At 46.3% G+C, this 16,808-nt stretch overlaps 1 protein-coding gene and 1 pseudogene across 2 annotated transcripts in view; both read left to right on the top strand.

The window, feature by feature from the left end:
• Vit (vitrin) overlaps window positions 1–16,808 on the top strand; it is a 123,146-nt gene that overhangs the window by 94,718 nt on the left and 11,620 nt on the right. The window lies entirely within an intron of this gene.
• Window positions 1,491–2,381, top strand: LOC148121889 (myelin-associated neurite-outgrowth inhibitor pseudogene; annotated as a pseudogene).

Here is a 16,808-nt window from a genome sequence, read left to right as displayed (position 1 = left end):
GGAGCTTCAGGTTGTGTGTTCTCTTTCCTCCAAACAACCATGGGCAGCTACACTGTCCACTGGGTGACAGAGACTTCCATAGTAGAGAGACTGGTGGAGCGTTCAAGACTCCACCAGTCTTGAACGCTGAGACTACCGGCCCCGATTCACCTAATTATTTCATTAAGGGTAAGATTTAAGGGGCCATAGCAACATTCCAAACTCAACCTTCTTCTCTCTGAATTTGGAATAATAACTCAATCTTAGTTTAGATATGGATGGGGTCCTCCCTACAACAGATTACAGATATATGGCTGACCATCATCAAAAGAAAAAGCAAGCATAAATTTTCCTACTTGTAAGTGCATTTCACACAGGTGGTCTGATCGATAGCCATGAGGGGCAAGGTCACGATTGTGCTATCACAAAGGGGCTTCGCATATCCATGAGGCATTTCTTCCATACATACCTACGGTCTAGTCCTCGGAACTGAAAAGAAACACAGAGTTCAGCTCTATTGCTTCAAAGCTCTGCTGACTGTGTGGCCATTCCTTCTGAAAAATACAAGCATTCCAACGTTCCAGTACCTCCATACGTTCCCTAGCTGGCAAGCAGCCCGGGGGTGACCCGGGGCAGCACATTAGTTACCGACGTCATATGGAGGCATTAGCAGGTTCTTCTTTGAGTTACTAGGAAAATAAGTGAAAATGCTTTCTTTTCCAAATAACTTATAACAAGTACATCTTTAGAACCCAAGTCTAATACATGTATTCCCATCTTCTGTCAGGAAGAAGTTAGGAGCTTGGCTAACTGGCACCTGCAAATAGTTAGGAGTCAGTCAGAGATAACCAGTTGCTACTAATGTCCTGTCACCTTGTGAGGTTTTTGAAAAAAAAAAAAACAACAGAAAAACAAAAAAAGGGGCTTTTTGGTTATTGTTTTCTTGTTCTCAAAGCGTCACCCCATTTTCTCTCCTATGGTACTTTTGAAGACAGAAAGCACAGGGCAAACCTTCCTATGAAGAGCCAATACCAGTATTTAGTGCCAGCTGGTCTAGTCAGTTTTACCGGAGGATTCAAAGCTTGCTGTGTTGTCTTGCGCCAACAACAGCTGGGTAAGAAGCTGGTCACAGCCGGGTTTCCGGTGTGATATGAATAGGTCAAGGGAAAAAGAAGAATGGCCCCAGATGTTGGGTGTTGATCAGAATGAGAATTAAATAATAAATACATCAGGGAAGCAAAATCCATAGCAGTTCCTTCCACCCTGCTGAGGCGCAAATGTGGTCCCAGGTTTTATGAGTTGGCAGCTTCACTCTCAGAGCAATAGTGGTGCGAGGTGGGGAGAGCCAGGGTGCTTAGCGGTGGACTCGCGTCATAATCAAGGGATCACGTTAATTATCAAGAAGGTGGCTTTGTTATGAAAATGCTTCTGGCGCTAGCGGTCGGCCGCGTCTGTGCGTGGGCTGGGCACTGCCCGTCGCGGAGCCTCACGCCGTGCCGGCTCGGGCCGGAGGCTCAGGCCACCTTCTTGAAATCATGACTCCTGTTTATAGCCCTGGGTCTTCTGGGGTTCCCTATGCAAATGCCAAAGGAATTGGACATCCAGCTGGTGTTCCTGTGGGCTACGCAGCAGCTCCTGCCTATTCTCCTAGCATGTACCCGGAGCAAATCCTACCTTCCAAACAGGCTACACTCCTGGTACACCTTACAAAGTGTCCTGTTCCCCAACCAGCGGCGCTGTGCCACCATACTCCTCCTCCCCCAACCCCGACCAGACGGCTGTGTACCCAGTGCGAAGTGCCTACCCCCAGCAGAGCCCGGATGCCCAGTTGTCTCTGTTTTCCCCGCAGCAAGGCACGTACTATACACAGCCTCTGTATGCAGCACCCCCTTACGTCATTCACCACACCACGGTGGTGCAGCCCAATGGCATGCCAGCAACTGTCTGCCCTGCTCCCATCCCTCCTCCTAGAGGCAGCGGGGTCACCATGGGCATGGTTGCTGGGACCACAATGGCCATGTCCGCAGGTACCCTGTTGACTGCTCATTCTCCAACTCCTGTCGCCCCTCACCCAGTCACTGTCCCCAGGAACACCCACCTACAGCTATGTGCCCCCTCAGTGGTGATTACCCTGCGAATTAATATTTGAGGATGGAGCCTGTGCAGTCACTTCATTGGGTTCCACAGCTGGTGCTGCAGGCCTTGTGCCTCCAACCAGGACTTTCTTCTTAATGCTCTCGACACTTAGCTAAACACGACTGCGTCCCACCCAGCCCAGCAGGTCCCAGCTCGCTAGTCTCCAACTAACTCTGGGTTGGTTTTAAAGCAAATCCTGTTTTGTGGACTGCCTGGCAAATTTTTTAGCTACCTGTAATGACAAAAAGGGAGTATTGCTCTATCCTGAATCATATCTAGTTGAATGCATGTTGATAAAAACAAACACAAAAGCTTGCTCAATCTACCTGCAGTGGCTGATGCTAAACCATCACATGCAGAATCCAAAGGACTGGGCTGTGTTCTACAGCCTGTTCCACTCATGCACTGTTGTCAGGTATGCGGAGTCTCCAAGTTACACGTGTGCAAGTGAATGTCCTCAAGAAGCATCTAGAGTACTGGAGGGGATTCTTGGGGTAATGAGGGTTGCCAGGTAGGGACACAGACTTGTGGTTTTCAGCAACCTGTGTTTTGGGCACTGACGAACCTGGAGGGAGCTGAGGGGACTGGGAGAGAGTGAGTCTGGAGACTCCAGAGCAGCAGCAGGTATAGTAGGGTCCTCTCCTTCATTTCAGCTGAAGTGTGGTCTGAGAAGCAGGGATGTACTGAAGCCTACCAGGAAATATGAGAGCTGGGAGCCAGTAGAGCTGGGATGGAGAGTGGTCTGTGTCAGTAGAGCAGTGTCTCTGCCATCTGAATTTCCATTGTGCATCTTACAGGATATGTTCTGGGTATCTGTTGGGACTGTGGGGAAAGTCCAGTGTAGAACTAAACTGTCTTCCCAGGAAGGAGGATGTCAAAGAGGAGCGGCCACACTGAGGTGGTATTGTCTTTTTGCTTTATTTCGCTAAGGGAATCAGCCCTTTCTTTCCCCCTGAGAAATAATTGAGTCTGCTAAAAACACACAGGCACAGCTGTATTCACCCACAAAGAAGGGCAGAGATGTCGGTTGTGTTCTGTGGGGAATGGTGTAGATTTAAGACTGGTTAAAAGGGAATAAGTTTATTTTAAGTTAGTTCCCATGTTTCTTGTAGAGAAGCCGGGCTGAGATTATGTCTAAAAATGTAGAAGTAATGTAGCTTGTCCCGGGGTCATTTGCCCCCAGGATGATGACCTGTCCCTTTGTGTCTAGCTGGGGTGAGGCCTAGAAAGTCTGTATAAATGTCCTGTGAGCCTATTTTGCCACCTTTTTCTGACAGCACTCAGCACCAAGCAGATGTGGAGAGTGGAAAGGGCAGACAGTTTTGGACTATACTTGCCTGTCCAGATGTGTTGTGGGAAAGATTTTGAGTGTGTAATCTGAGTATGTACATAAGATATCAAGGTTCTTTTTGCCTGTATATGCCCAGCTTGAATCTGTGAGAATGTTTCTGTTCGGTGTGGGTCAGAAGGGCAGGACCTTTCTGGGGTCCATCAAGTGGGGATGTGTTTTGTTTTGTTCCCCCATTGAAGTGCTTGGGTTTTGGTTGGAAGGGGTGCTTGTCTCTGACATCAAGGTCAGGGCTTCCAAGTTGGTGTGAAGGTCGCCTCGTTAGAAATCAGCTTGACTAGAGGGTGGGTCATCTGAACACTGAGCCTTTGGAAACCTTATTTTTATAGTCGAGCTCTTCATAATTTGTTCCTACCGTTTTATTTTATAAGAAATTGTGGGAAATTTCTGCATGGGTCAGTGTAAACACAAGAGTTCTCATTCCTAATATCCATGAACATAGAATGTTTATGGATGAGTATGTTTAATTGCCTCATGAGCACTTAACCGTGTGTGGTGTGTGTGTGTGTGTATGTGTGTGTGTGCGTGTGTAGAATAAGAATGCACACAGTGCACAGAGATAGAAACATTTGCTGTAGGCACACAGCTTGTATCTGTACTTCATGTTGGGATTCCCATCTGTGCGGTGGATGGTTTGCAGTGTTGCTGGTTCCAAGGTTTCCCCTGGACCCAATACAGAGAAGGTGGTTTTCCCAAGTGAATGATCATAGATCAATGGAACAAATGTACCTGTGATTTTCGCGTGTGTTTTAAAAGGCTTCCTCACCCACCCCAACTAAACATACCTGTCTCTCTGCCTGTGAAGGGTAGGGCTGTTTGCCTACGGTAGGAAGTTAGCAAGTCCATGGGTCTGCTCGCAGCTGCACAAAGTGTGTGTTTCCATAGGCCCCGAGTTCTCAGGAGAAAGAATAGTGGGATGCCATCCCCTCCTGCTGATCCCTCAGCTTCACACACTTGCCCTGTAACTGGTTACATACCATTCCTTTTTTTTTTTTTCCAAATTGAATTGAGTGGCTGTCAGACACTTGTGTGTTATCCAGTCCATCTGTGTGGAAGCCTTTCCTGTTGTGAACCCATCAGGCCATCGCCTGTGGAATCTGCTGGGGACAGATCTGTCAGGTGAGAATCTGGGCGTCCGGATGGTAACAGACTGTCAGTCTCAGTAAAATTTAGGGCTAGAACTCGCTGCATAGGTATCCCCGAAACATTGAGGAGCATTCCAAGAAAGTGTGCTTTTTATGTGTGTAACAGTCCCTACTAGAGTCCTTCAGCTGAATTCTTTTAGAAAGGCAGGCAGGCAGGCAGGCAGGCAAAGGGCCTGATTCTGTGAACATGGACGTCATTGCTCGGGTTTTGTTTTTTAATTTTTAAAGTTTACTCTCTGCTGCTTCCCCTGAGGCTAGGGAGCTTTTCTTCCTCTACTGCTGCTATTTGTAGTTTAAAGTTCAGTAGCGCTGTTGGGTTTTAAAGAATGCAAGCTCCCTGCGAAGTCAGGCCACCATCAGGATTGGGCTAATGAGGTTCCAGGCATGGAAGAAGTGCTCTTCCAGAACTTTTGTCTCCTGTCTTTTGGTCTTCCTTGGAAGAACCATTGAGTGGCTGTTAGCATTCTGGGTAGCAGCTTTTGAGTGTTTTGTGGAGGCGGTGTTTCTAAGGGGGGGGGGGGTTATGAATGTTTCTTTGGGGATATGCTATAGTGAGGGGAATCGCATTGGGGAACTTTGAGCTCACCGGCTTCCGACTTGGGCCTTTGTGAGTGAGTGCGCCTGTGGTTGAGAGAGGCTGGCAGGCATAAACCTTAAACACTGGCACTGCTTCAGATTTCCTCAGCTCTCCTTTCTGAATATTGGAGTACAGTATTACTGTGGGACCACCTCTCATTCGGCAGCTGACATCTGTAGTTGTGCACCTGGCACTGCTGGATGGCACAGGACCTCCTAGGGTGCAGTGGCAGGTACAGCTGCTGGTCCTTTTCTCTGGTGCCTTCTGAAGGTTGCTGGAGGGCAGGAGGGCAGCTGGCTGAACAGGGAGTGTGGAGCTTACTCTCATGTCTAGCGCACCTCCCGGGTTTGCATAGTTCTTGAATTACTTCTCCTGCCCAGTCTTCGATGTGTGATGGACTGATTCCCAGAAAGGATAATATGGTTTCGTAGGAACAGTTAGAATTATTCCCCGTGTCTTAGAGGATTCCTTTCCCCCTACCCCTCTTACATCTGAAGAACAGAAACCTGTGGAATAAATCTTACTAGAACTATGGGATGGGAGGCAGCAGCTTTTTGGTCTAGGGACTGCCATAGTTGTACATGAGATGCGAGGACCTGATTGGCATAGCAGGCAGCTCCCAGGGAAGGGCTGTGGGTGGGTCTGGTGCAGACTGTGGGCAGTATAATAGGCCAGTTAGGTCACACTGGGGACTGGCTCCCAGCAGGGTTATTGTGGCAGCTGGAGGCCCCAAGGAGCCTGATAGGCTGCGACTGAACAGAGAAGGTTCTTCTTTTTTTAAACTTTTATTTTTAAATACTCTTTTTTACACTGTTTTTTCTTGGTACTTTTTTTATGCTTAAGTCAGCATTGTCTTCCGGTGTTAAAGGCATCCCTTGCCTCTTCATTGAACTTATGTGTCAATACAATAGGAATGGGCAGACTGTCCATCCCGAGCCAGTTCAACTAAATGTAAATTCATACTGTTTTAATTTTTTATGCAATCTGATGAGTAGATGAGCTCAGATTTAAAATCCTTAAAAGCACGTTTATTGTAACAGGAATTGTTATGTATTAATACTGCAGTTTTCAATAAAGATTGACTTGTGTTGCAAAAAAAAAAAAGAAAAGAAAAGAAAATGCTTCTGGCCCTCCTTGCACTTGCTCCTGCCTCCCACCATCTGCTATGGGAAGGCAGAGCACTAAACCCTCCCCAGAAATGAGGTCTTAACCACCAGAAATACAAGAAATGAAATTATTTTCCTAATAAAACACCCAGTCTGCAGTTTTATGATATAGTAACACAAAACAAAGAAACACAACCCCTCCTCCAACGTTCTCCTGTCTTTCCCGAACATGATCATCATTTGGAAGAAAGCATTTACATTCTTGCTTTCCAATTTCACTCTCTAAACACTGCCCGGTGCCTGCCTTTTCTCCGTCCAGGGTGCTTATTATTTAATTTGAAGCATTTAGGGCAAATGTGTGTCTATCTTTCCATTTTAATGCCCATATAAACTAATCTGTCATCTTCGCCTTGCCCATGGCAGGGTGTGGAGGAGAGCATGGTGAACTGGCTGACAGGGGATCTGAATTCTGACCTCAGCCTCGCTGGGGGACCTTATGCAGGCACTTAACCTCCCGGTGTAAATGCCGACACCTGTAAAATATGGGGTCAGCGGATGATTTATTAGGGCTCTGCCAGCCCTAGCATTGTATAATTCAACGGCTGCCTCAGAAGATAGCCAATAAATGAACGCTGGGCTAGCAGGCCAGCAGGCTGCTGCTTCTTGCTTGCAGCCCCGAGACCCTATTAGCTGTGATCCATGATGAAATGAATGGCTGCCAGGGCTGGACAACTGCTGTGGACTGAGAGAACCCAAATAAAATGGAGGACGTCCTGACAAGGTTGAAGGGGGGCACGTTACCCAGCTGAAGTTGCTCTTGATTGCAGGTGCACAAGGATCCCACCTCCCATCTCTCTTCATCACTAAGTAGCGTTAGTGCAGACCGAGAAAGGGAGTGGCTAGGAGACTGGACAGACTGGGCTGTGGCTTTGAAAAAGGAAAAGCTTGTCCAGAGGGGAATCTGATTTCCCTCACAGCCTGGGGATTCTCACCAGATCCAATTGCCTTCTGTGTGAGTCAGGGGTCTCCAGAGGAAGAGAACCAGCAGGAAATAGGATTGTCTGACTCGGTTTATTTGATTGGCTTACACAATTAGAGCCTGGCTAGTCCCCCAGAAGCTGCCTGCATGCTGAAGAGCCAACGAAGTTGGTTACTGCTCCAGTCAAGAAGCTGCAGCCTGAGAGCAAGGGAAACCAATGATAGAGACTCCATCCGAGGCCAAGCGCTTGAATGCCTCCCAGAGAGCTGCTGGTTCGAGTCCACAGGCAAGCACGGAAGAAGCTGGCATCCACAGACAATACCAGCAGCAGAAAAATGCAGCTCATGAAGAGCAGACACAGTCCCTCCTGCTTGAAGACTCTATTTATTTGTTATTTATGTGTGTGACAGAGAGAGAGAGAAGATGCAGGCACACACATGCCGCGGCTCATGGGTGGAAGTCAAAAGACGACTTGCAAGAATTGGTCCTCGATTCTTCCAGCGTGGCCCTAGGGACCAAATCCTAGGATGCACAGCGAGCCTCTTTACTAAACATCCAGAAATCCTGCCACCACTTTCTCTGCTTTTCCATTCCATCCCAACCCCATCCTGCCCAGCCAATAACACACCCGGGCTGGGTCTCCCTAAGTCAGTTCACACCCACATACCGATATTCTCTGGGAACACCTCCTGTCAAGGCACGCCCAGACCTTTGCCATGTGCTTTACTATGGATCCCTCAGGTGAACTAACTGCCCCGCTCTCTGCTCGCACACAGCTAAAATCATCCCTTTATCTTGGAACCATGGAGCCTAAAGGCTCCTGGTTTTGCCTCGCCTTAGTGCCGTGAAATCTCCAGGCTTTTCCTCGGAAATGCCTACCCCCTCAAGAACAGCTGCAGAGGAGCGGGTGGAGATTGAGAGGGACCCCAGGAAACCCAGCGACTCAATGGCTCCCCCTCTCAGGCTCCACCTCCATGTCCACTGTTGCCACTCCACGCAGCTCCCTCGGAGGAGTTCCTCAGGACAGCGGACTCAGAATTCAGACTTTTAGATTTAGACTCTCCAAAAATTAAATTAAGAACTTCAAAGACTTATGCCAAGTAGTAAGGGGAAGTAGGAAGTAAAAGCCCTGAATGTATAAATCTGTGAAACACAGCATGTGGGATTCCTCGGGAGTCCTAGCTGAAAGTTTCCTTGGGGACCGAGAGCAGACCGACGGGTAGCCCTAGCGAAGTGAACTGTTTGTTGTGGTGTGCTCACAAAACTGCTGTGTAACTGCTTTTGTTCGCTCTTCTTCCCTCTCCCTCCATTCCCTCCTCTCTCTCTCTCTCTCTCTCTCTCTCTCTCTCTCTCTCTCTCTCTCTCTTTGTCTCTCTCTCTTTCCCTCCCTCCCTTTCCCTCCATCCCTCCCCTCCAGTCTCTCTCTCCCTCCCTCCCTTCCTTTCCCTCCATCCCTTTCCCTCCACCCCTCCCTCTCCAGTGTCTCTCTCTCCCCCTTCCTCTCTCTCTCTCTCCCTTCCTCTCCCTTCATCCCTCCCCCTCCTCTCTCTCTCCCTCCTTTCCTCCCTTCCTTTTCCTCCATCCCTTTCCCTCCACCCCTCCCTCTCCAGTGTCTCTCTCTCCCTTCCTCTCTCTCTCTCCCCCTTCCTCTCCCTCCATCTCTCTCCCTCCCTTCCTTTCTCCCCCTCCCTCCATCTCTCCCCTCCTCTCTTCCTCTTCCTCCCTCCCCTCCCTCTATCCTCCTCTCCAGTCTCTCTCTCTCTCTCTCTCTCTCTCTCTCTCTCTCTCTCTCTCTCTCTCCATTCTCCTCTTGGAAAGCAGCATCCTCTCCCAGCCTCTCACTTTCTGCTTCTCCAATGTTTCACCTGGCACTGGCCGCCTTCTTTCCTGTGGTCCAGGCTGACAGAAGGTCTGGCCCTCCATGGTACTAGCATGTTCTTTCACCCCTCTTCTCTGCCTACAGAGTTCATAACCCATGACTGTGACATCCTGTCAGCAACCATGACATTCCACCCACAGTCATCCTCCCAAGCCTCCAGTAGGACAGGTGGCATTTGGCGCAGACTCAGAAATACCACATGGCTTTCCTAAGAACACCCACTAAATGCACAACCATGGGAAGAGGGCAAATATCAGACAGGATAATCCTCCAAATGTCAAACAAAATAGACTTCAAAGGGAGACTTGCTCATTCACCAGGGAAACTATTCATGACTGATGCTTCCCACGAACCCAAAGACAGAGACACAGTGCTGGAACTCAAGGTCAAGGGTCAAGGCCCTGACTTGCACGTGGATCCTAAAATTAAAATTATACAACTTGACAGGAGTGTGACTGAACTTAATACCAAGGGGTGCACTAGCAGAAGAAAGCCCAGTCAGAGCTAATTGCTATAGATGAAATCCAACAGGCAGGGTAACTGCAAACAGCAGGAAGCCTGCTTTATAGCTCAGTCTGCATCCACAGGGAGCTACCTGATCCCTAGACTTCTGATAATTGTTCATTTCAGTCCCATAAACGGAAAGGAATTATGTATGTTCTCTTAAACTTCATTGCCAACACTAGTGCCTCAAAATAGAAAAAAAAAATGGCTTTGGAATACAGCAAAATGCTAGTTTTCTTCATTTAAAAAAAAAATTGTGCCTTTGCCCTGAGATTTACGGCAGCTACATCTTTGATGGGGTTGTGACTTGGGCTACACCTCCTATATCACCTTGCCGCCTTGAAGATGTTCAGTCACAGACAGTGAAGTAGTAGGCAAGCTGGAGCCGTCTGTGGATCAGTGGCGCCACCTATCTGTGAACAGTCAGAGTGCAGGGAGGAAGTGAAGATTGCATTGCATGTGCAGAAGAATAAAGGCCCTGACATGCATGTGTCTGATTCCAAAAGGATCCCACTGACATGATTAGAAATGGTCACCTTGCTGGCCTGTCTAGTAACAAATCTGTGAAAGCCAGAAGCCTTTCCCAGCTGTTGTCCACCAAAAGGACACGGACTGGAAGAATAGAGAGATGCCTATTGCAGCTTTGAGGAGAGAGGAGGCTGTCTGAAGATGGAAAGGCTGAGAATCTGGCATTTTGTTTCAGCAGTTCTAATGTGGTTTAGAGACAGCCATTGTGGACTACCTGAGCCACCTCCTAGGAGCCAGCCAAATAAATCCCCATACATACATCTATGTGTGTGCAATACATAATATATAATGTAAGGCCCATGATATATAATATATAGTATATGCAATATATTGTATTTGATATATTGTATATGTATTATTATACCATTATTATGGTATGTGATAATTATATATAACATGATTGTATATAATTATTATATAATTGTATACTGTATACCATATATTACATACTATATAGCATGTACCTTGTGTTGTATATTATTTTCAAATATTTTATATTATATATATATATTAAAGGGGGGTTATTAGACTGGCCCTTATATAGTATATAATATATATATAGGCTGGGCAGTGGTGGCTCACGCCTTCAATCCTAGCACTTGGGAGGCAGAGGCAGGTGGATCTTTATGAGTTCAAGGCCAGTCTGGTCTACAGAGTGAGTTCCAGGCAGAGAAACTCTGTCTTGAAAAACAAAAAAATATGATTTAGTATATATACTATATTTAGTTTACAATATAGCTTATAGGATATATGTGATATAGTATGATTATATAGCATATATACTATATTATATATAACATACATCCACCCAATCAATTCTGTTCCTTTAGCTAATCCTAATACACCTTCCTGTGTGGTTCTCTTGGGGTACATATGAAACAAATCCACTTGGCTTCGCCAGTGATTACCTGTGAAATCCTATCCCACATTGGCTGGGCTTGTGCAGGATCCTCTGAGACCACTCTCCCTCCTGAAAGTTGGAGAACCATCTTGGTGCGCACATCAGAACCACTTAGGGAGTCCTTAAAACTCCTGATGCCCAAATCAGTTTAATGGCATCAGTTCCTGCACGTGGAACCATGAATCCCTAGCTTCTCAGGTAGTTCTTCCTACAACCCGAGAGAGAAGGCGTGACTGTTCCCACAGGCCTATGTTGCCCTCATGACTCACATGCCTCCTTGTCAGTGACCTAGACAGGGCTGTGGAACCCATAGCCTTTCTTTCTAAGAGAAGAAGACTTTCTCTTCCCTTTCTAGATTTTTTCCTTTGAAGACTTACATTTATTTCTAACTATGTGTGTGCATGTGTTTATGTGGCGGGGGCGGGGTGTGAGTACAGTTATCCGTGGAGGGCAGCAGAGGGAGTCAGATCCTCATGGAGCTGGAGTTATAGATGGTCATGAGCTGCTGGGTGTGAACGCTGGAACCGAACTAGGGACCTCTGCAAGATCAATACACACTCCTGAGACATATATACTGCTGAGACATAGCTACAGTTCCCGTTATGTAGACTTATTTATTCTCCTCCCTTCCTTGCCTCTGGAGACCTCGTTGAGGATCATCTGGGATTTTAAATCATTCACTAAGACGCAGCTACGTGAAGAGTGATCCACGGCATCACCACAGCAACACAGGACAGTTCTCAGCCTGTGGGTCACATATCAGAGATTTGCACTACAACTCATAACAGTAGCAAAATTACAGCTGTGAAGTAGAAACAAAATATTTTTACATTGAGGGCCACCACCACATGATGAACCAGAGTAAAGGGTCACAGCGTTAGGAAGGCTGAGAACCACTGACCTAGGAGGTTAGAAATTCATGGCCTCAGACCTTACGCTGGTTTTCCAGCAGCAAATTTACATTTTTAACATGACTCAATGTGACAAGAGCTTGTTTTAGCGGCCTAAACATCCCACCTCCCACCGAGAGAGGCCCCCAAGTGTGGTTACAGATCAACATCTGGTGTGCCGGTTGCTTCTGTAGGGACTCCGGGGTCATTAGTTGGAATGTCCCATTTCTTCCAGCAGAAAGTGGTTGAGACAGGTCTATTTGCTACTCTTTGGGAAATACTGCTATTAATGACATAAAAACTCATCTAAAAGCTCAATTCTGGAAGACCCTATTTCCCCTTTTCTGTTGCTAGGAAATTAAAGGGCCAGTGACCACTTGTAAGGTTTGTTGCAAGAAGTCCCTCAGCAGGTTGGCCCGGGGCCACTTCCAGTCAGGCTGGTGGTAGCTGCTCCAGTGAAGCTCAGAGCTGTTGAGAGGTTGGAGCCAGAATCATTTTCAATGAGCCGTCAAGGGGCAAGTCTGCCATGTCCCCTGCAGCCACCAGCATGTTCCCTAGGACCTTTTCCTGATCTCATAGGCATGCTGCGTTTCAGTGGCCAAGTTCGCACCATGCCCATTTCAGCCCACAATGAAAATTAAGTGGCTAAATATAGATTATTTTATAGTAAACTTCAGACATTGCCTGATTAGAGAAAACCATTTTCAAAGATTATTGCTGGAGGAAATATGACCAGCTAGTATTTCTCTACCGGCATAACATTATTTTGAGAGGCTCATCCATTTGTTGAAAGTATCGGGAGGTAGACCAGTAGGCTCTGGGACACCAACAGAACAGTAGGATTAGGACATTAGCAGAAATCCTTCAAACTCCAGGGCTTCCTAAATCTCCCTGAGAAGGAATCAACAGATTATTATAGAAACTCCCAGGCCAATGTTGGATTTTCTTCTGGAAGATATCAAGTAACCAACATGGTTTAACAAATGCCCCTAGTGAGTTTTACCACCAATGAGATGTGGACATTCTGTTATACCAATCTCACCTGCCCCTGACCCAAATCCTACAAAGAAATCACCTCTTCTCACCTCTGACAGGTGTTCTTGTTCCCAAAACCCTCTCCCTGAAGCCATTTGCAGGCATGCAAATTAACCCCTTCTATGTACAGCAATCTTGCTGACTCTGAATCATTCACTTTGCATTAAGCCTAGTTCATCTTCCAAATGTAGAACGATTACATATTTTTCCCTTAAAGTACAAACTTTATTATTTTTCTCTCGTTTTCAGAGCAATTCTCCAATCTGCTGAGACAGAAAATGTGGCTTCATTTGATGAGAACTTGTAATAAAATTAAAAATGTAAAGATTGCCTACACAAACCTATTAGGGGCATTATCTTTTAAACTTTATTTAAATGGATTCTGTCTGCTCCTGCTTTCTGTTTCTATAACAAAGTACCTGGTGGTTGTTAACTTATAAGGAAGACAATTTTATTTTGCTCACATTTCCAGGGGTTTGAATGTATCACTAGCTTTTGCCTAACTTCAATGTGGAGCTCATGGACGGCGTTAACCCAGGGCAGGAGTTGCAGAAAAGAGGGTGATGACAGACACTAAAAAGAAATCCCATGCTAACTCAGAACTGAGTACAATAAAGGGTTATTTATTTAGGGGTAGACTCGCAGATCACAGTCCTCTGCTGGAACAGGGAACAGCAACTGAATCCAGCAGTGGGAAGAGAAAGTGCGACTTTACATCGGCATTTATAGTATAAGAGGCCACACCCAAGTGGGTGGGTGACTTAAAGGCTACTGGCTGAAGGATTTCCTGCAGCAGGAGGGCAGAGATACAAATGAGACAAATTTTGAAGAACTATGGGGAGGTGTCAGGATCCTCATATCAACCCATTCTTGTGGGAACTGATCCAGTCCCTAAAGGTCCACGTTAATTCCTTCAAAGATGCTTCTCCCATCACTTAGTTACCTTCTGCTAGGGTCGAGTCAGCCACCTATCTATCTTGAAGAATCTGCCATGTCAACAGCATCACTCTGAAGACCATGCCCCCAACACATTAACTACTCCAGAAAAACAGCATCGAAACCCTAGTAGCCCTGTCTGAAGAATATCCGGGTGACCGTGTCAGGCAGCCAACCCACGCACCCTGGAAAAAATAAAGACACCCACACCCTCATATGCACTGTCCTAAGAGTAGCCATAGCTTACGGGTTAACAACACAGCCCTTCCCCTAATGCATTCAGAATGAAATTTCGTAAGCATATTTTTGTTTACCATGTACTAAACTTGTCTGCCCTGTGCCACTGGAAAAGATTATTCATGTAAGTTTCATCTAAGTGATTTGATTACATTTTTCTGGGAAACCCTTAGTGGAAGAGTTCCATGTCTTTGCCCATAATCATAATTATCATTGATTCAGCCATTGGGAAGGGTTTCAGAGGTCCCCAGTTCAGTCTTTTAATTCACTAAGATAACAAATGTATGTAATAGAGTTTCTCCTCTTCAGGACTCCACAGTCTAGTTAACGAGGCAATATTTTTAAAGAAATGGCATTAAATAAAATGAAAAGCACCTTTTATCAAGTGTATGACTGGCTGGACTACAAGCCTCTGAAGATGTATTTGTGTATGATGTGTATATGTATGAAGAAATGCCGGCAGGTGGAGAAGTCAAGGCAAGAATTCAGGGAAAGAGAACAGATGAATGACCGCCTCCTACCCAGCTAACCTTCCCTACTCTTGCTTGGTCCAGCGCTCCAAATCAGGGAATGGTGCCGTTCACTTTTAGGCTGTGCCTTCCCACACCAATTAAAGTATCCAAAATAATCCCAAACAGACATGCTCATAGCCAAGATGATCTCGACAATCCTTCACCAAGGTTCTCTTCCCAGGTTGTCCTAACTTGTACCAAGTCAACAATTAGAGCTGTCATTGTACTGTACAGCAGTGTGACTCCGCCACAGAGGAGAAAAGCAACAGGCTCATGTGCTGCTGTGAGACCAAACGTCAAGGAAATCTAAGTCACATCAAGACCCATGAGAAAACATTCCACATTTTTAGCTACTTCAGCTTGACATTCTTGTGTCACATTTGCTTCAAAGGCACGCCCCCAGTAGCCTAGCTCCTCCCACCTCACGTTTTTACCTCCTCTTAACACCATCTTGTGGGGAGACTACTTATTCGTCCCAGCCACCCAGATCCAAAATAATCACACAGAAACTATATTATTTAAATATATATGTATATAAATATACACTGCTTGGCCCATTAGCTCTGTTTCTTATTAGCTAACTCTTACATCTTAATTGAAGCCATTTCTATTAATCTGTGTATCACCACATGGCTGTGGCTTACCATGTAATATTCCAGGCATCTGTCTCTGGTGGGGTTACATGGCTTCTTCCTAACTATTCCTTCTTTCTCCCAGCATTCAGTTTAGTTTTCCCCGTCTAGCTAAGTTCTGTCCTATCAACAGGTCAAGGCAGTTTTCTTTATTAATTAACCAATCGTATTCATAGCATACAGAGGGGAATCCCACATCAACACCATGAATGAGAGTCAATCTCAACACAAGAACCTGTGAGAGACAGTCCAGATCCAAATAGAATCTTAGTCATTCAGTAAAAAGATCAAAGTCCAAAGTTGGGAACAGAAAGGATGGAAAGGAACCAGGCGGTGGTGGCGCAGTCCTTTAATCCCAGCACTTGGGAAGTAGAGACAGGAAGATCTCTGTGAGTTCGAGGCCAGCCTGGTCTATAAGAGCTAGTTCCAGGACACCTAGGGATGTTACACAGAGACTCCCCCCGCCACATACACAAAATAACCCCAAAACCAAAAAGGATAGAAAGAGCCAGGAGACAGGTAGGAGATGGGTCTGACTGGGTGTAGCATTTGACATTTTCCTTAGCCTGATAAAACAGCTCATCTTTGGAAAAAAGATCTCACAGCTCTGGGGTTCAAGGGCAGGGCACCAGCATCAACTCAGGTCTGCTGGATCTCTTGGAAGGCTGCAAAAGCCATGCCAGTGGGACATCACATTGCCAGTCAGCATGCCAGAGAGCAGTACAGCCTCATGCTTGTGATGACTCACAGGCGCTCAAGGCTCCCACCATTGTCACCACCATCCCTTCCCAGTGCTGCTCCCCCAGTGACCTCAGCTCTCTTACCACTTCCACTCCCAGGAACTAAACTCCCAACACATGGACTCAAAACAGTATCCAAATCACAGCAAGGAACTTGTTTCACTCACTAATTCATTCATCCATTCATTCATTCATTCATTCATTCATTCTTCTTTCATTCATTCTCCATTCATTCTTGATGCTGGGGATTGAACCCAGAGCCTAACACATGCTAACCAGTCATGAGCTAACACATGCTACCCAGGCACGAGCTAAACACACGCTAACCAGACATGAGCTAACACAGGCTAACCAGTCATGAGCTAACACAGGCTAACCAGTCATGAGTTAACACATGCTAACCAGTCATGAGCTAACACATGCTAACCAGTCATGTGCTAACACACGCTAACCGGTCATGAGCTAACTCATGCTAATCAGGCACGAGCTAACATATGCTACGCAGGCATGAGCTAACACACGCTAACCAGGTACGAGCTAACTTTGATGCTGTGGCTCGAACCCCGGGTCTTGCACCTGCTAAGCACATTCTTTACCACTGTTCGACATCCCGAGCCCCTGAGGATTTTTTGGAACTGCAGTCTTCCAGGCAGAGTTAGAGCAGAAGAAAGAGCCCTCTGGCAGACGCTACTGCTGGCACTGCTGCAGCTAATAGAATTTCATAATGGAATCAAGAATAAATAC

Source organism: Myodes glareolus, chromosome 6 (genome assembly GCF_982192425.1).
Source record: "Myodes glareolus chromosome 6, mMyoGla1.1, whole genome shotgun sequence".
NCBI classification, from domain to species: domain Eukaryota; kingdom Metazoa; phylum Chordata; class Mammalia; order Rodentia; family Cricetidae; genus Myodes; species Myodes glareolus.
Note: the sequence above shows the minus strand (reverse complement) of the source record. Positions and strands in the feature narration are given on the sequence as shown.